Source organism: Cyprinus carpio, chromosome A24 (assembly GCF_018340385.1).
Source record: "Cyprinus carpio isolate SPL01 chromosome A24, ASM1834038v1, whole genome shotgun sequence".
Classification (NCBI taxonomy): Eukaryota; Metazoa; Chordata; class Actinopteri; order Cypriniformes; family Cyprinidae; genus Cyprinus; species Cyprinus carpio.
Window position 1 is genome coordinate 18842901 of NC_056595.1, and position 21502 is coordinate 18864402.

The 21502-nt window shown below is 38.4% G+C and overlaps 1 pseudogene; it reads right to left on the bottom strand.

Moving 5' to 3' along the window:
- The window catches only part of LOC109106768, a 34576-nt pseudogene extending 13342 nt beyond the window's left edge, over positions 1-21234 (bottom strand).
- Between the last annotated feature and the right edge of the window lie 268 nt (positions 21235-21502).

Here is a 21502-nt window from a genome sequence, read left to right on the forward strand (position 1 = left end):
AATTTATTATATTTTTATTATCTATCTATCAATCCATCCATCATCAATGAAATTGGATAATCAATTTTCCAAGACTAAAATAATCTCCATCCATGTAAACTGAATATCTCTAACATCTTTGTTCTATACATTTCTAACTCTTAATAAGTCTAAAAGTGTGTGCCACACGGGTGTGTGTCATTTAGGTCGTACGGTAACTTGTCCACACATCACATGGATTGAAAGACTGACCTTCGCCAGTGACCGTGTGGGCCATCAATCTCAGAGGCTTGTAGGTTACTGGCGGATCTCCTCTCTTCATGAAGAAATGACCTGGGACGCTTGGTTTCTACCTCACTTGGTAGCGCATAAAGAGCAGCCGTCCCACACCAAAAGGAGGGTGAGACTAAACCGTCTATTGAAGAAAGAGTTATAATGTCAGCTAGGACTCACAAGGCTTGGCTCTGGTTCTTACAGGGTCAGTGGGACTGTACTGAGGACTGCTCCTGTAAGTGATCCACTCATGTACCACATTTTAAAGAGAGTGGCCACCGAGCAAGCAAAAGGAGTTACAGAAAGACAGGATTGGAACGTTAATACATCTCAGAATATAGTAGTTTATATTAGAAGCAGTGTAATTACACAATGACATTGATACGCATAACTTTAGGTCTGTGGTAATCTCCCCTACTCAGGGGACATTCGAGCGAATCACGAACTCGTCACCACTAAAGTTAACATTGACTCTCACCCCTCACGTTACGTACTATAATGATACAAGAGGCCAGGCTTATAGAGGTCATAGGGCAAAGGAGAATCCACTTTTTCTACTGCCAACAGTCGGGGCTTCAAACATCGTTCTTACGCCGAGCCTGTTCAGAGACTAGAGGAGACGCTGGGGGGGGGGGACAGACATGGGCTGAGCAGCGTTTGGAGTGTCAGCCACTTCACTGAGGAGGTAATTTAATCTTTATTTAATTTGCGTGTATTTATTATATTTTTTTTATTTGTTAACATTTTTTTTATTTTACTTTTATTTTATTTTAGTGTTTTAGTTTATTATTTTATTTTGTACAACTATAAAAAAATCTAATTTGTCTCTTTTGTGTCTTGTAGATATTTTCTGAAAAGTCACAGTTATGGAGAGGCTGTCACATCAACACTAATCAAGTAAGTATTTCATTCACTATCTGTCATTCATCTCAGGATCTACAGATAGTTGTTTATCTGATGCCAGTTGATAGATCTTGGACTTTCAGGTATGTTGATGCTGATGACTGATTGTCTGTTGGTTTGCTTGGTGGTTGAACCCCTTAGGGAAACCTGCAAAGGTGCTCAGGGCAAACAGAAAGTACTTTCACAGTTTGGAGGCGCGGTCTCTATAGAAGATAACAAACAAGTGAAAATTGAATGATAGAAGAAGGTGAATGACTAAAACTTAGGTGCGGTCAGGCTATATAGAATTGGTTCATGGGGAGGGCGGGCCCACCCATCTAAAAGCCGCCTTCTAAAAACCAAAAGTAGCACAAGAGGTTGTAAATAAAGAGAAACACAAATGAGTACATGTATTTCGAAAAACGTATACAGTTACTGTGCTAGCCACACTGATTGCTAAAATAGTGCATATGGTAGCAGTACCCCCTTTGCCCCAGTGAAATTCGACTAACATTTTAAAATAATATAAAGACATGAATGACAAAATACGGCTACATGAGATTGGACAGAATCTCTAACGCTGAACAAATTTGTGAGGGCGAGAGCTGCTGCATATACAAAATCCTGACAGATCGATGATAGCGAAGTTTCTGTATCCAGAGGTAATCTGTATTGGAAATAATGAAACTCTTGACAACATCATCACTGGGATAAACTGACACCTATATATCTGTCAGAGGGGAGGGGCAAGTGTAGGTCCCAATCAATATCGATTATATATACTATATATATATATATATACTCATATATTACGCGTCAGAATATAAAAATGGGGATGGGGGGGGAAGATGGTAGACGGGGACGGGATAGGAGGGAGCGGGGGGAAAGACTGGGGAGATTTGCCCATATATTATATTTCTAGACCTTATAAACAGAATCAAATTATAAAAATGAGACATCCATTTGTTAATCTGCTTTCTTTTTTTATTATTTAGGGTAAGCTCGTATTTATGTTTTAAATCGTGGTTAAAAATAGTCATTAAAAACTTAATTCTATGTCATGATATGTCACCCAGGACTAGTCATTATGAGTTACGTGTGTCAAAAAGATCCATATTTGAACGGGGGTTTTGGCATTTGTTACTAAATAAATAACAATGTGGTCATAGCTTGGTTGCAGTAATGGAATAATTAGTGCCGCTCTGTGTCAGGTTTATCGATATAAGTAAGTATGGTAAATGTAAATACATGTAAAAAAAATAACGTCAGGGGGGTTATGTTTTCTATATGCTTACATGTGGTAAATTGCCACTAGCGTATACTGACAACAATATATAAGACGGAAAGCTGGAAAAAACCGCTCAGAAGGCCTGGATTGGAAAAAAACGGCAAAACCATATTATCCAGATTTGGGACCAAAGTCGTGATCTTAAGATTTGGAAGTCAGAGTACGGAACTAGGGTTTTTGACTGTGTTGAATGGTCCAGTCTAAGTGTGCAGAGTACAACGAGCAGAGAGGCAGAGGATCCTATCGGGAGGTGAAAGGAAGTCTTTCGTTTTTCTTAGAACGACAGTTTGGATTCTGCGGATCAGGAGGGAGGTGACTGAACGAACACATTAAAGAAGTTCGGCAATCACACGGCACACGAGTCGCGAAGTGCAAGAAGGACGTTATCTCCAAGGATCAGAACTTAGGACAGTATGATGCTTAGGAAACAACAAACAAAAGATGTTGCTTATTGGTATGACAACATCACAGTTTCGGGGGACGTCCATGATGATTTGGCACAGATTGTGAAAAACAGAGAGTTTTGTATTGTGTGCTCCGCTGGAGAGGCTTATGCCATACTTGTTCACAAAGGAAGCCGGTTACCTTCAGAATTGGTGGTTGCCTGCTAATTTTTGGGCTCCCTCTGGTTGTTCATCAGATGTTTCAGGGTACAGTATATTTACATTGGGAACAGAATGTGGGTTAATTTGACTGTAAAGTGTAACCTGAAGCAGTCTTTTAGTGTTTTTTTTTTCGCCAGGGGGGGGAGCAATGCACATATTCAAAAAGCCACATGCAGCACCAGTAGTTATATGAGAGGTGATGGGGGGTTTGTTCGAGGGTCTTGCGGTAGGTGGATCGGGGGGCATGGGGGGGGGGGGGGATGACCTGATTTGGGACTGGGAAAATCTGGTAATGGTGGAATGAACTCTAGATATGATTCTCAACAGTGGGCATTTTTATGATTTACAATGAATCGGTCAGAGGATTGTTTAGCCCTGGTCTTTGTAACCATGGTCGCCATAGCTGGCTTCACGCCAGAAACATCGGGATGAGCCCCCAAATGGCGAAGACCCAAGCAGGTTCTCCATTGAGGAAGATGCTGGGGAACCCCGTAATTGGACGGACAATAGTGCCGCCTCCACACCACCCAGACTGCCAAGTGAAACAGCACCAGCAGAACGGGACCGACGAACAGCAAACTCACCATGTTTACCTGTGTGTCCAGGTAATGTGATTGGTAGGTCATTATTCCTCTCTTGGCCCCCAGTGTGATTTCGTCACTCTCAATTTATTAAGTCACATCTAAAGTCTTTAAAATGATGTATAGCTGATATTAGTGTTTCCAACCATGCAGTGGGGGGTTCAGAGGATTGGAGCACTGGTGACGTGGTGAAGTGGGAAGAGTTGTGACACTAAGAGGCAGTATTGCAAGGAACCCTATCTCGGAGTGATTATATGTGAAACAGTGGAACGGTACCCAAACTTAATACGGACAAGGTTATTGATGGCGTTAAAATAATTTGGCGACTAAGCATTCATTCACTTTGCTCTTAGGAATGTTTCCGGAATTCCTCTTATCTTGTGTTTTTTGTTGCATTTGTAATTATTGTACAGTGTGAAGCAGCTAAAGGTCCTAGGTGTTGAAACGAACAAAGGTCTGGGTGTCTTAAACACCAAATACAAAAAGAAATACAATGACTTACCTCTGGTGGTCACTTAAGAGGAACACATGCATTCCCTGTGGTCCAAATAGGTGGAAGCACTGACATCCTCGTTTACTTCAGGAATGGTGGCATATTCTGTTGGAGGGGAGACTTCCTGGTTATCGCATGTGGATTCCGTAAACCATCCAGATGCAGATCTCCGGAGTAGCTGAACAGTTTAGAACTAGGGCTCCTTGATAAAGTTAAAGTGGTAACTGTTCTGAATTGATTTTCATGATTGACTGATGCCAAGCAAAGCAAAAGTATAAATTACGCATGTAAAGATGCACTTTATAGGATTATTCTCTAATATAATTTAGAGGAAGCTTTTGTCAGGGATTAACTGTTGAGATCATGTTGCAGGGGGAGGGGGGGAAATATCTCAATAAATCAACGAAAAAAAAAAATGAAAGCTTACAGCTGGGCATGAAGTTTGGGGCGCGGACTATCTTGAGACTAGTATGGAAACTGAAAACAATGTCCAAGGTGAGATATTCTTTTCAGCCTATCACTGTCTCCTCAAACGTTTGCTAGAGCCTCGGCTCGTCCCTTCAATATAAATAAACTCATTGGTTATCTCCTCCAGGTGTGCGGTTTAATAAACAAAAGGCTGGGAGGCTATGGCTGGGGGCCTTCATGAATGTGTTCAAATAGAGACGGGAGAAATCCTTCGAGCCAACCTGGACTCCTGGAGCCGATTTAAGGTCGATACGTATGAGCATCACCGCCATGCAATCATACACTAAACACTGACCAAGGAAACAAGCAAAACTGTCTGAGAGGTCACCCGTAGTTAGTTGTAATCCAGACAGTACTGTAACATCAGTTGTTTTTACGTTCAGTCTTTTAAATCAGTCTCAAGTAAGAGGCTTTTACTGCATAGTTAAAAATATCCTATTGTTTCACTAGTGCTTTCCTCTCGAGACTGACCACCTCAGGGATGCACAAAAAAAAAAAAAAAAAGAGTGGTCGCTATCCTGTTTTTTTTGTTGTGATTTTCGCCATGTGTCCTTCGTACCTGCCAGCGTTTGTGCTGTATCTCTGCCACAGGGAGAGCTACTGTGACGCAAGGCTCAAACGCGTACCGCATGAGTTTTTTAGTGGGACGTGTCAGTCCTCTTGGTTTACTGGATTGCTAACGTTGATTGTGGGACTATGGTCAGTAGTAAGGCGTCCCTACAATTAAAATTTAGTAAAAACCATATTATCAGTAGCGTTCTATATTTGGCGTAGAAATAGTTATTTTTATTCAAAATCAGTATGTTAGGTACCCCATCTTCTTTTGTCTATTAATTTTACAATTCGGTAAACAATCACGAAGCTGTATTTAAATCGAAGCTGTTTATGGTTAGTTTGTTGGTTTATGTTTGTATGAGCAGTTTGCCATAAAATTTTAAATTTCGTAAGAAACCAGCTTTGTTTCTTTACAGTTTCTCTTGATCATTAACTTAAATATTATTTTTATTTAGATTATTTTGTTGATTAAACACACTAAACAATATGCAACAAGAGCCTGGACTTATAACATTTGATAATTGTCATGTTCCCATAATTTATGAAAACAAACTATGCTAATTAATGACATACGGTGGGCAACAACATTTATTGATTCTGTTTATAGTTTTTCAGGTTTTTTTAGACTATCACAAATCATTTTTGGCACTTTCATCAAAAAACCATTTAGGCCACGCTAGACAACAATAGGCTACGTTTTATGTATACTATTGGATAAATTAAATGCTAATAAAACAGAAGCATGTTATTTGACCAGTAAGTTCAGCCCCTTTATAGTGTATACTAAGTACTAACCAGTGTGTTTTTTCGCCTAAGCATTGTCTTAGTGTTCTTCTGGAATGGTCTGTTAATTCAGTTTTGCTGTTGTCCCCTTCATTTCACATAAACTACGCTGGGTTCAGTGCAGCGTGGGTGTGGCCAGGATTTTATATTTGGTTTTGAAGCAAAAAATGGCTACCACCTCGCCTGGCAAACGTTGCAAGACCCTGATAGCTCTTTGCTGATGCTTTAATGGGTAATGGAAAAATACATCATCTTTCATTGATCCTTTTACATTTCTTTTGGCAGAACAGCATTTCAAGGTGTATTTATGTCTGTCTTATTAGATATGTGGGTCAAAATCTAAAAGTACTCTGTGTAAAAAAGGACCACACGCTCAGTACTGGTTAGCAGTACAGAACAGGATATCGGGCCTGAGATGATGAGGGGTCATAGTAGTCGAGCGCCCCACTGAAGGTTTGAATATTTTTGAACATATTCTAAATCAGAGGTCTTTTCTTATGAAAACAGGTTGGCGTGACTCCCACTAGATGTATACACGTGTCTTATGTATTTAACGTGCCCAGCACAGGCGTACGGGTCTCTCTGTCCTGCATCAACCTCTTCATTGGCATCCACAGCAGTGCCATCACGTTCATAGTAGACTGTTTGACAGTACAGAGGTAAAACATCGCCAGCCTTCAATATCATTTTAGTGTACATATTTTTCCACTAATCTCAATTTCCACTAATATCATAATCTGAATTTACAAGTCATATAATAAATGCATTAGTCATTTAGGCCCACAATGAGTTTCAAGTGTAGATGACATTTCATCCTCCATTTGGTCTCTACTTTTCGCAGGCTCTGTATAAGTGGTAACCAGGTGCTGAAGAAAAGCTCTACTTGTCTTTCCTAACTTCTGTTTGGGCCGCGGGCTCATGACATGGCGATGAACCAGGCCGTGATGGACGTGTATGCACGCTTTGGTGAGTCTGCTGCTCCTGTTCCAACCTCGCATTTCAGGTCGGTTGTACTGAGGCTGTTGCGACCAACCCTAACCTGGCCCCTGTGCAGGGTATTGGACCCAGTGATCTGGCCTCCATAAAAGTCACTGAGCTTTAATCTAGATGTCAAACATGATGGAAAGATATAACACCTTACATTTGGTCAACCGTATCTCTTCCATAGGAGATTCACATTGCGTCTGCTGGAAGTTTAAAGCAACAATTATTTTTGATAACCAAATGGATCAGATTCAGGCTCAAACTGATCTTCAAAACTGCTAACTTGAGATGTCTCTTTAACTAACTAGATACTTCTCTAAGACATTGGATGGGCTACAAAACAGGCCTATATTTTTTCTATCATGAGACAGAAAAAAAGCAAAAAACTTGGGAGAAAACTTGCATAGCTATACATTAGCAACCACACCAGAACAGCACCTGATGGCCAACTGCATGTTTTGCAATGTCCTAGCAGCTAACAATGCAGAAGGCCGTTAGAAAACTTTGATTTGGTAAACACCTATAGAAAGCACCACAAATACCCTAGAACACCAAATGGCAGCCATAAACCACTCAGTAATACCCTGCCGCTAAGCTGACAGAGCAGATGGACCACTCAGAAATACCCTATCAACACCCTAGCAACAACTCCAGGAACACTCTAGCGCATTGCAAAGCAAACACACTAGCAACGGTCCAGATACCGCAATATTATAGCAATGCCCTAGCAAACCACGCAGAGCAGCGTCACAGAATGAAACTCGACATGGCAGATATTAGGCCTTTTACATGTACTACCCACACCCACTCAGACAAATTCCCACCCTGATGCAGCAGGCCCCACTCCTTAGAACAACCACAAAAAATACTTATCAGTTACAAGCACATAGCAACTACCTGAGAACATACCTAGAAACTCCAAAGAGTACGAAGACCCGCTTCTAGCAAGCATCTACCCAAATATACCCTTAAAAGCCGAGATACGCCCTAAACCAACACAGCAGCAAACCTGGCAACTATGCAGGAAACATCTACGAAAATGCTTGGCAACACCCAATACAATCACCCAGAATACCCTAGCCAACACACTGGCAACCCAGTGCTGAAAACACTAGCGTCCACTAGACAACGGACTAATAACCACATAGAAAACCCTAGAATAGCTGAATGCCATAGCAAACCACCCAGAAAGATCCTAAGTAACACACTAGCAAAACCACCCAGGGCACCCTACCAACCAAATATGAGTGCAAATGCAACAGAACTGCATAACCGACATAGTTATATAGTATATATAATTAAATAGTGGTTCTAAAAATGTAAATGTTGGTGAAACTTGTTGTGAGGGTTCATATACATCTAATGTGATTCTCAGGGTGAGGACTTCAGTTTAGGCGGTTCCCTTCAGCTGGGGACGGTTTGTGGGAAAAAGAACGTGACATTCATGTGCGGATAGAAGGCTGTGTGTCTATTTTCAGGCCTGAATGTTTCTGATACAGTACCCGGCGAAGCGATTTCTCCTAGTTTCGTCGGGACCACTGGTGAGAGGAAATTACATTCAAAAGAGAGTCACTCCCAGTAGCGAAATGTTGCATCTCCACATACAGATTGCTGTCTCTTTCTACAGGATTGCCAGATGTTTTAAGAAGCCGCCAGTAAACTGATGAAGAGTGTGGATGTGGCCCCAAGCGAGAGAGAGAGGATTTACAAAGGAGGAAGCTCTAGCGACAATCCTTCAGATCAAAAGACGCTATCAAAGGCAAGTCTGTCTACGTTATACCTTGTACACGATGTGTAATGTTTCACACAATAGAGATCATGAGTGGGTGTGTTTCTCTCTATAGACGTGTATACTGGAACGATCAGGCCAGCGGTTGACAGGATATGGGAGGGGTGTCACCAGGACAGGTAATCAATGGAGACATTTGAGACGTTTGGTCTTAGTGTTAGAGCACCATGAGCTTTGACTTTGTGCACCCTTTTAACTTCTGGCTTTCTGAGCTTGTGTGAACTATTTTCACCTTTTCCAAAAGTGCTTGGACTTGTTGGGTGTGAATGGTGCTGGGGCGAAAACTACCACGGGATCAAAATGCTGACAGGGGGGACATAGATGTCACTTCAGGAGAAGCTGTTGTGACTGGTTACAGGTTTGTTTTGCTAACACAACAGTGTTATGGTTAAGATAGACCTTTAGTGAAGAGTATTGTCTCCTCAGCTAGTGTCTTCTATCGTGGTAGTTTGCACAGGCAGCAGTGCTAGCTACTCAGTTAGCTATCTGGCTAACAATCAATTTTATCTAATTAGGTAGAACTGAAGAACTTTGCACTGTGGGGCGCTTATTTTTGGGTTCAACCCCAACAGAGCGCAACAGTGCCCATTGACTTTTTCAGTGGTCTTGGTTCTGGAAGTATTTTTGATTTCTTTTTTCTACCATGGGGATTTTGTAAAGGTCATTGTTTTAAAGTTATAAGACATGAAACAAACTAACCCAAGCTCCAAGATGTATACCCAACATTAAAAAACTTTGATTTGCAGCAAAAAAATACTGGGAAGTCAGACAAAGTAGTTTGAAAGCACAAGGAAACTGACCCTGCTTTCCAATGTTCATACTATCCATCCTAAATAGTATGTGAGATTAAAATAAGTGTGTCCCAAAGCATAGTATGTTGAAAATCCTAAATAGTATGTGAGGGTCATGGTCTACTATTTCAGGTAGATTTTTGAAGTGTGGATCCGTGCACACTCTGATGGCTAATATTACCCACAACCCATTGCACTTTTACGAATGATTCGGTTCAGAACTACAAACACAAAATAAAAACAAATATACCATCAATTAGGTAGCAACATAAGTCTTTACAAATCAATCCCAAGAAGGAGAAATTAATGGGATTTTAACTTCCTGATCAAGACTGTTGCACTTCATTTAGTCTTTATTTAGCACTTTACTTAGTCCAAAGTGGGTGGGGTTAAAGGGGCAGGAAGACAGTTCAGCAAACTGTTTGAAACAATTGTTATTTTTACCCTAGCAACCACCTAGAAGACCCTAGCAACTGCATAGCAACACAATAACCACTCATTACTCCCTAGCAAAACTGCACAGACAGAAACACCACAGCAAACACCAGTAGGATTTTTTATGAGGAAACCATTGTTATTTTTATCTATTTGTTTGGTAGTGCTAGTGATGTAACAAATTTCACACTTTACATTCATTTTTGATTTCACACACATTTTGATTTTGTCATTAACTTGGTTGATTTCTTATGATGCTCCAGCATTTTTACCAACATTTGGGATGTGCAACCAGAACATGGGCTTCTGCCCTCAGTTTGATGCCATAGATGATCTTCTACAACAGGAAGAGAACATCTGCACTTATACGCTCGGCTCAGAGGAGTCCCGGAATCCGAGATCAGCAGAGTGAGACCATATTCCACTTTCTTATCTCTTCTTATTTCTTTCTTTCTCTCTGAGGATTTCTGACAGAGACCACTATCTCTCTTTGATGCAGGGTGGCTGAATGGGGAATTCCAGAAACTGGGTTTATCTTGAGTATGCAGGCTGCACTGCTGGCACATACAGTGGTAGGGGGAACAAGCGTAAACTCTCGACAGCTATTGCAATGATTGGCTGTCAGCTCTTCTGCTTCTAGTAAGGGCCTTTCTGGTGCGATTTATCTCAGAATAAGATAAGGATTGTTACTAGTATGTTTTTTTTTTCTGTGCCAGGATGAGCCAACCACAGGAATGGATCCTCACTCTCGGAGGTTCCTCTGGAACTCCATCATGAGTGTGATTTCAGGGTGGCAGGGCAGTGGTCCTTTACATCACACAGGCAAGAACATGTCAAAACATGTTAATTTTTATGGGTAGGGGCCGCTAATTTTATAAATACTATATACTAAACCTATGGAAGCCTGTTTCAGCCACATAATAAAACAATAAGGTAATTTTGAAATTTTTATCTTACAATTCAGATTTATTTTTTTTTCGCCAAATTCTGAGAAAAAAAAGTCAGAACTGGAAGATATAAACCCATAATTCTAATTTAGCAATTCCAACTTTTTCATCTGAATTCATCTGAGTTTACATCTTAGCCACAAAATTAAAAAGATAATTGTGATTTTACAGTTGCGAGGAAAAAGTGAGAAATTGTGAGATATATTGTCAGGATTGTGACAAATTTTGAATTGTGAGATAAATTCACAATTTCCTTTTTAGTTTGTTTTTCCTGTGGCAGAAACCGGCTTCCATGCTAACCTACACCTTAACCTTGGGTGAAAATTTTTTTTTTTTTTACCTTTTAGAAAAAGTATTTTCGTTTCTATAGGGACAAATTTGGCGTGTATTTACTTGATATATCTGGTGATATTTACACCATTTAGAGTGTGTCATTTTAAAATATATTTATTCATTTTTTGGTGGGAAAAAATAAGAGCCGTTAATATCATAGCCTATTTTTACAATCCTATCAAATCGAGCTACAATCCCACTATACATAACTTCAAGTTCAGTTAGTATTATGTTTTAATTTGAAAATATGCCACGTAACTAAATTATATGTGATCACCATTTCATGCTGTTTTAAGTCAAATAATAAAAAAGAATAAAAAAGTTTTTTTTAATTTTTTTTTAAGCATGATAAACAAATAGTGTTTGTGTGTACATTATATGTTTTTTTATGAACAGCATGGAGGAATGTGAAGCTCTCTGCACACGTCTGGCCATCATGGTGAACGGAACATTCAAGTGTCTTGGCACAATCCAGCCATCTCAAATACAAGTAAAATCACAAATATTCACTTATGTTCACATAAAAATGTCCAGTTGCACAGATTTTCCACAGTGCAAAATATTTTGTATTTGCATCTCTATTCTCTGAACATCTCTTATAATGTTTTCCCCGCAGATTTGGTGATGGATATGTGGTCACCATGAAAATCAGAGCAGCCAAAGCGGGCACTGTACCAGATCGCTGGAATCACGGCTGAAGCATTTATGGAGAGCACATTTCCAGGCTGCATTCAGAGGGAGAAACGAACATATAATACTCTACAGTATGAGATTCGCCCTCTTCCTCCCTGGCCAAAATTTCCAGCTAGTCTTGGCCAACAAGGAAAATGCTGAATATCGAAGATTACTCAGTGTCCCAGACAACACTGGACCAGGTATTTCATATGACCCTGCTGGCCTAGATTCATCCTGTACCATTTAGATTTTCAAATATTTGTCAGTGGTCTCCTTAGATGCGAGGCATTTAAGCTTGGAAGATGTATGACTCCCTTTATGTAGTCCAAAACAGGGAGAACTATTATAGGTATATAGCAGTAATTTTATGGTACTGTCTTCCTTCTGGGACCATGATATCCCAAACTAGACAAGCACAGAATACAAACAGTCAAGTTCAGGGTCAGATTGCCACAAGCATTCATCCATATTGTGAACTGCCACTATTTGTTTCCAAGCCTGCATGTGACAAATGCACTGGAACGAGGACAGCAGTTTGGCTCTTTATGTAGTCGTGCTCTCTTTGTTTCACTCCCTGTAGGTGTTTGTGAATTTTTGCAAAGCAGCAATCCGGAGAAGATGATGCCATGTGTTGTTGCACCCAAGGGCAGCCGGCGCCCGGCGGGACATGAGAGTGTTTCCAGTGAAAACCAAAGCCTGAAATCTTCACTGAAGAGGGTCATTTGATCAGGGTCAATTGGAGTCATCTGGCAGATCACACAAAAGAGTCATAAAAGAAGAGGAGATTATTTTCTTTCTCTTTTTACCAAACACTCAGTTTGAAACTTCTGAGCATTTACGCTTGCAGTAACAAAGCTTTGCACACCTTCTTTGCTTGGCCCCCTTTTTTTTTTAATAGAAATGCAACCAAAACCACAAACAAAATACAGACAGAACTAAAGTCTTAGTTGAATACTGTAGCACTGTTATTATGTCAATGTCACTTTTTATACAAAGAATGTTTGTTTTAAAAAAAACAAATCAAATGATGCAATAGATTTTATTGCAAAGGCTATTGCCGTTGAAATGCATATTGCATTGTGATGCATTGCAAGTCAAGGTTTTAATAATTCTTGCCAAGTTAGAAAAGGGTAGCATGCAAACAACACAAAGGGATAGTTTCACCCCAAAAATGAAAACTTGGATGTTTTTCTGCTTACCCCCAGGGCATCTAAGATGTAGGTGACTTGTGTTTCTTCAGTAGAACACAAATGATGATTTTTAATTCCAAATGTTGCAGTCTGTCAGTCGTATACTGCATGGCAATGGTAACAAAAATCTATGATAGTGAAAAAAAAAACATGCACAGGACAAATCCAATTAAACCCTGCGGCTCATGACGACACAATGATGTCCCTAAGACACGAAAAACAATCGGGTTGTGCCGAGAAACCAAACAGTATTTATATCATTTTTTACCTCTAATACACCAACTATGTCCAACTGAGGCTTGAGCGTGACACACACGGCATCCTTTGCGTGAGGTGTGTACGTGGCTCTGGCGTAGTTTACGCAAGCGGCGGAAAGTGATCTCTCACATGTATACATCAATCATATGTTTACACAGTGCACAGTCATGGATTGATGGAAAACAGAGGACATACACGCCACTCAAGGCAGTTGGACATAGTGGGTGTATTAGAGGTAAAAATTATATAAAATACTGTTTCAGTTTCTCGCACAAAACGAATCGTCGGGTTCGTTGTCTTAGGATATCAATGTGTCGTCATGAGCCGCAGGGTTTAATTTGGATTTGTCTGTGCATGTTTTTTTTTTACTCTCATAGATTTTGTTACCATTGCCATGCATTATACGACTGACAGACTGCAACGGTTTGAGTTAAAAATCATCATTTGTGTTCTACTGAAGAAACAAAGTTACCTACATCTTGGATGCCCTGGGGATTAGCAGATGAACATCAAATTTTCATTTTTGGGTGAACTATCCCTTTAAGTTGTATTTGTTAAATGTTGAATGTTGAGTTTTGTAATTTGTTGACTAGAAATAGCCTGTAGCAAGGAATGGTACAAAAGTTGATTTTGGTTTTGTTCTTTCTTCTTTCTTGCTTGCTTGTAAAGATACCCCAAAATAATACTATTAACAAATGTTATTATTGCTCACTGTTCACTTTGTCAAGAGGGAATGCAATAATGTTACCATCAGAAATACAATCTGGAAATATTTATGAAATAGTATCACTCAAGATTGTTTTTTTAGGACATTTGAAGCAGTTAATGAGATTTCAGGTAAAACAAATAATTTTTATTTGACCCCAAATGGGTTCAGATTTTTCATATAAATAATTTATAATCAATTATTATAGCTATTAATGTAATTCAGTGTCTTTCCTCTGTTTTAAGAAAAAGTTTTTTCTTTCATGCTGAAGTAGTCGGTTTACAGAGTAGAGTACTGTATATTGCAAGTGGATAGTTGTGGAAATGATTGAACCAACAAAAATATTTTTTTTGTGTAAAAATTATTTCTTAATATTCTTATTTAAAATCTCAAGTGGCATACCATTGTAATTACCAACAATGTTCGACATCATGCTTACATGATAAACCATCAGATATTGTTGAAAAGTGGATTTAACTTCATAATCCTTCCCAGAGGGTGCCATAAATCGGCTTCATTTACATGCAGCTGTTCAGGTGTGTCCTAGTCCTCAGCTGAAATCATAATGTCTCTGGATTTTGACCTGAAGTTGGTTTAGATGAATGTCAGAGGATTGAAAGGGATGAAAGGGAGGATTGGCATGCGGAAGTTTGGGTAGTCCTTAAACTCCCGGGTGTAAGTTTTGTGTTTTCCTTTGGCCCAGATGGACATTTGAATGAAACCTAAAAATGTGAAGAGAGCCACTGCAAAAAAAAAAAAAAAAAAAAAAAAAAAAAATTGAAAATAAAATTTGAAAATAAATCACATATACTGTAGTACATTTGACATTTTTTCTATAATAATAATATTGTTTTATTTTATTTATAACAAAATATCAAAAACGTAACAAAAAAATTTAAGTAACTTCAACTAACATGAATTAATATATTTATAAATTTTATATATACATACATACATTACATACATACATACATACATTATATATATATATATATTTGGATCTCATTATATATATTGAAATTACAAAGTTTGATGGCAGTTGCTCACCTGGCACACACTGGGTCATGATGGACAGGCCCACCCAAGCACCCACCTGATGACAAATTTAAGCAAAGAGTTGATGGACCGGTTGGAGGTGGCAGAGGTAGTGTTACTGTATATATTTGATTATGACAATGGTGCTGTTACCTCATATGTGTAGTTGGGACATGAAACAAAGAAGAAAAGCCATGTAAAAGGGTTTTTAGATGGATTTGGGAACCTGCGACATTTTGCACCTTTAAACAACAAAAAATTGGGTCATACTCAAGTATCCTAATCTACATTAATGCCATAGAAATTTGACATAATACACCCACCTTCACATTTTAAACTGTTTAGTGACCAGTGGATGGAAAAATTACCTGCCTCACATAACTGGAATACAAACAATCATGCTTGTTAATTTATCTTTAATGCAGATTGTGGTCCAAACATAATAGCTTATATTAGATTTTTAGTGGTACCAGATTTTTGGACGCTGTAACCTATGTAGTATGTTTATTAAACCAGAAACACCACATACCACAAAGATAATTAGTGCATATCTGACCTGCGTCTTTCCATACGCTGTAAAACACAAAAACAATTTTAATTAATAATTAAATTGATTATTAAAAAGATTTGTCTTCGCTGGTACTCACATGGTGGTGTGTAGAGAGGATGGTTGATGTAGTATGCTAACCATGCTGCAAAACCCCAATAATACGCACAATTCTGTGAATTCAGAGAATTAGCTTCAGCTTTGAGGATTCAACACTTGCAGTTTTCCTAATCATAATAGTACTGTTCAGCTTGTCTTATTGCTCAGGAAATAACTGTACTGTATTAAATTATTGTTTTACTGTATTTCTGAAGTAGACAAAGTACTTTTCATTTTAATTTTTTTTTTTTGGTAGAGTAGAAGTAGAGTAGGCAATGAACTTTACATTACCTCTGAGAGGCATCGTGCCATTAGAAAACCGATGCACAAAGATTGTTTCAAATAGCCTCTTGATATAGTGGAAAGAGTGACAAGCACAAGCCAAACTGAAGAGAAAATAAAAATAGTTATTTACTCATCCTCATGTCATTCAAAATCCATATGACTTTATATCTTCCATGGAACAAAAAAGGTAATTTTTTTTAAGAATGTACTTGACCACATGATGAGAGCTGGAAGTGAGGGTGTATTTGTGGTTATAGATGTATGGGACGCGGAAATAGAAGAGGAGATATATCAGAAGGGGACCTATGTACTCCGCCAGAAAAACCTGCAGATCATGATGTATTTAAAGATTGTATGATTGATACTGTCAGAATTACATTTTTTGCAAATCACTAACCATCGTCCATCCCAGTTGTGGGCCAAGGTCTCTGAAAATAAGGTCGCTGACGGTCCCGACAGGCAGATTTCTGTAGCCGGTCATCATTTCTCAGCGCTTTTCCTTCTAAAAACCACAAACACAGAGCTAGATTTGTTATAGTTAGAGTTTAAGTTTTAGGTAAGTGTTTGGGTCCTGCTGCATCAAAGCAGCTCTCAGCTGATAGAACTTATGAAAGAACTTTATGAAACCTGAAAAATGCTGCCTTCAAAAGTGCTAGAGGTAGCAAGACATCAAGGCACATCTGAGAACATCCACAATGTTTGTGTAACATCCTGTCTACCAAGTCTTCATCTGGTTAGTTTTCAAAAGTAGCATAGATGAATAATATCCCTCAATTCAGTGTGTGGGTTTAGCAACTGGTGGAAAGGGAGCAGATGAAATATATTTTTTTAAGATTTCACTTCTACCCAAGGAATAAACAAGTCCTTAAATATTTTCTTGTTTATCTCAAAAGTCACTTTTCCTGAGAAAAACAAGGACTTATATTTTAGCTGTAACACTGAAACTGTCACGAAGAAACGTGACGATTGTAAAAGATTACAAAATGAAAAAAGGAGGGGACTTGGTTCTATGCACTGGTTGTTGGATTTTAAGATGTGGGCGTTGCTCTTAAAAATAGAGGCAGTCTCGTATCAGTACGTCGCCAGAGAGAAGTCAAAAGTTTTCAAGGTCCAGTTATGACATTTTGATTGAACACAAATGTATTATGAGTTCCTCATACTCACTGGGGTCCAGCCTCAGGGCTTGTCTAGCTGGATACCATTTGGGATCTGACAGTGAGAAAGCAAAGTCATACAAATATTACTATGTAAATATTAAGATCTACAACCCACTGTCATAAAAAATGACTGACGACAAATTAAATGCTAAATTCAAGAATAATATAGACACAAACATTATACTATACTAGTAACATTTGATAAAGATTACGTTTATTAATACCTGTTCTACAATATAATTTCAAACTAAGTAGGCTACATATTGTTCATTATTATAGCTACACAAGCTCTGGAATACTTGATTATGATTGGTCAATCATGGGATTCAGCAGTCAGAAGCCTTGTCCAAATACACACACTTGCGGTCTTTACACTTGATCGCTTGACTACTTCTATGACGTATTTCCTGTATTTGGTCCAAGTGTTCAAGTGATGATGAAGACCACAAGTGTGTGTACAACTTTTCATTACCTGATGGGACACACTTATAGTGTTGTAAAATGCAAGTGTTTACAGTGTATTAATTTTTATTTTCAATACTTTGCATTTTAAAATAATCTTTTAAATGTCTGTTCAGTAGTCCCTATAACAGATGACACAGTTTAATTTCTGGTGCTCTTAATTAAGTGATAAAAAGCAGTTGCAAATGATGTACAAAATAAATATAGGCTACTCACCTTTGCACCAATAAAATGTTTAGCACTTTGTTTTATTACCAAATTATATGTCTAATTATTATTAATATTTAACTTACATTGGAAAAGTTTCTGAGACCTCTCGCGATCTTGGCAAAAAGTTTTGCGATTTATTTTCTGAACATGATGCGTTTGTTTTATTACCAAATTATATGTCGGAGTCTTTTACGGGTTACGGCTACGCGCTCTCAAGTGGCCAAGACCGCAAGTGTGGGTATTTGGACAAGGCAAGAGATTTCCTCATATTAACCGACACTAGCAAGTTTGTCCACAGCTCATCCAGGTGACTGATGAGGGATTGGGTAGTGTAATAGTTAAAAGGCCTTTTAGCCAATAGAAGCCAAGACCAATATGATCATGACCAGCGCTACTTTCAGGTTTCTCATCTGACACTGCGAAAAGTGTTTATGCAAACGCAACTGGCACTATTTTGTGTCTAAGGTAAAACTTATCCACCTTATTTTTTCCCATAAGAGCTGGCGCGGCCATTTGTAAAGTCTGACTTCTGGTGTCACTTCCAGCTATTTTTAGCTGTACAAAACAGCAGATTTTTCTGCTTAATATTGTGTGTCTTAATATAAGTGTGTCTTACCAAATTATTTTAATATACAATCTTAATTATGAACACACTGGTATGTAGGCTACTGTAGTGCAAACAGTACTGTTTACTGCACGTTGTTATTCTTCTCATTATTTCCCTACAGCGGCTAATGAACCGGAATTCTCGTACAGTCACAAAAAACGGCTTAATTCCAAGTTGAAAAATAAGATGGATAGTATATAGAGTAAAATAACAGAAGAATTTAAACTCAAATCAGTTGGCCTGTTTAATATCCATGCACTAGTTTATGAGTCATTCGTTCATTATTGCAATATTACACTTGACAGACTGTCCAGGACCTAGGTGCACATCACTGGAGGAAAAATGTGACCAATATTTAATATTTGAGTAGGTAAAATTACAATACAAAGCCATTGCGGGGTAAAACTTACATGACTTATGAAACAAACTCTTAATGTCACCTACGCTTGAATGGGGTTCAACCTGCATTAAAAATAAAACAATTGACCATTAAGTTTTGGCCGAGTGCAACAGTCACTGTCATTGATTGTAAGAGGTAAAATCTGCTTACCTTGTCAAGAAACCAGAGCTGTTCTTTGGTTTTTGAGTCCAGTATTTTGACCTAGAAGATTAGAGTCATAAATTCAGCTGGGTCAGTAGCTGCACGGCACAGACACTACAAAGCATATACTTTTTAATTCAGTCAAAATAAATCAAGTTAATTTAGTGAAGATCTGGCCTCAAGGTGAAGCTGCCCATCACTTCTCCCAGAATTTTCTGCTTCAGAGATGCATCACAAAACTGACAACCGAGAAAGGCAATAAAATCTTATGCTGTTAACATAGTTTTATAATAATAAGAAATAAGTAGAGTTTAGGAATAATTTACAACATGTTTCCCCTTGAGTGATTGCAAAAAACGTGCTGTGAAGTGAACACCCAAAACTGTTTCATTCTGACACAGTTTTCCAAGTGTATCTGAGAAGCCCATGAGCACCTATTGAGGACGGCACAGTTGACTGTTTATATTGATCAGAGCTTCTGTTTTGACAGCTCTGTCCCCGTTTAGCTCATTGTATTCACTTCATCAATCATCCCAAAAACAAACATTGAATCTCTACCATTGTCTGTTTCTGACCAGTCTGAGCTCTGAAATCCAATGATGCATCTGTTTGCAGTACAGGGATCTTTTTAATCTTAATTAAAAGTCATCAACGTTGATCTACAGAGTGCGTGCTGGGAGTTGGCTCTGCTGCAATTTGCCTTGAAAGCACTATATACTGTGGAGTTCAGCAGAGCTGTCAGCCTGAAACTGTTATTTCTTATACTGGCTAGTGTAATAATCATCTAATGGACACACAGGATTAGCCTAATGCTCAATTTAAAGAAAGAATCCCAGTGGAGTGGTTGAGGTTGTTCTGTAGATGTGGATGTCTGAGATCATACTTGCGCACGTTGCATCTGATGCTGATCCACTTGTCTAAATTCAACAGGGAGTTTTCTAAACTCTTACACTTTTTTATGCCAGATATTTGTTGAAAAGACATCTATCTATTGCATATAATTTATATCTTGTGTGTAAATGTGTACATTTCTTATAAAGTGACATATGTGACTTACTCATCGTTATATTCATTTATAAAGACCATGCAGTAAACCTGTCCTGCTTTCAATCAGCCAGAGTAATCAATAAAAGCACTCTCTGAATTTCTGAGTGCTATTGACAGGACGTCCTGCCACTGCTATACCCATCCCCCCAGTACTGTAAATACAGCAGTAATGATGAGGACTGTACCAGGCTCAAAACATAACATAATTCTGTATCTACACTGAAAGATTTTGTTTTGCTTGAGGTTTTTCAGTTCTTTCTTTCTTTGTTTACTTCTTGATGACAGAAAACAGTTCAGGACATTTGAATGTTTGATTTCTGAACATTTCATTTTGAAGTTGTTTAATGTTAGATTATATAGTGTGTGTGTGTGTTAATCAATAGCACAGCAGTCTCTGGTGGTGTTACAGTAGGCAGTGGAAATGCCTGAGAGCGTCATTAATCCTCCACAGATGACAGGCCTGTCGGTTATGTGCTGAATTATATTTACTTGTTTATGTTCAGCAAGCGTAAAATTAAAGCCAACCGGCGTACAGCAAATTTGCTCTTACAGTATGAAACCCAATTTGAGGAACTGACTATTGATATGACAAATTTTCAGCAAACTTAAAACATGCTGTGATTGTTTTTATTTAGCTTAACATATAGTAAGCACTTTTACTGTCACTCATCTTTATGATTAGATCATGGATTTAAAAATGAAATTAAAATCTTGAATAAACCTAAAGAGAACACCTAACAACGGCCTGACAACTACTTACATGTTTTGAAATACAGATATTTTGTGTTTTTGTATATATCATAGTGTTATCCAAAGCCTTTTTTAGCTTCAGTTTTTAAATTGCATTTTTTGTAATTTTAATTTTTGTAATAATAAAAAGGATTAAACCACAAGTTTGTGCAAGATTTAGCCATGTTCTGGGGACAAAAAAAGTCTGTCTCCAAAGTATAGCTCAGTAAACCCACACAAATTGAAGGATCTCCTCTTTGCCTTTTGACTATGAGAATGAGACTTTTTAGTATTTTTTCCTAATTCATTGCCCTCCACACCCACATGTACAAAAACATGTAATCTTGTAAATTAACTTGATGCCTTACCTCAAAAAATATTGTTCTGCTCATTCCGGGGCCCTCGTCTGACGTAATATAAGGTCCCCCAGAGTTGGTCAGGCTGCTGCGTCCTTTCCTGTGGTAATGCCAGTGTTAATTCTCCATTCTAAACCTCCCCAGTCACTCTCCATCTCCCCTCCCACACTCACCCCCTCCTACTGCCTCTGCTTTTTCTGTATTTTTATTTCCCTCTTTTTAATCTCTTGCCCTTTCTATCTGAAGAGAGCACATACACTTCTAAAATCTGTCTTGGTCTGCAATCTTGTCTTAGATGTGTTAACAAGCCCTCAAATTGTGAATGGATGATTAAAGACTGTGTTTTAGATGTACACATTTTAAAAATGTAAATAATAATAATCAGTCAGTTTGGAGCTTGTTCGAATGGAGA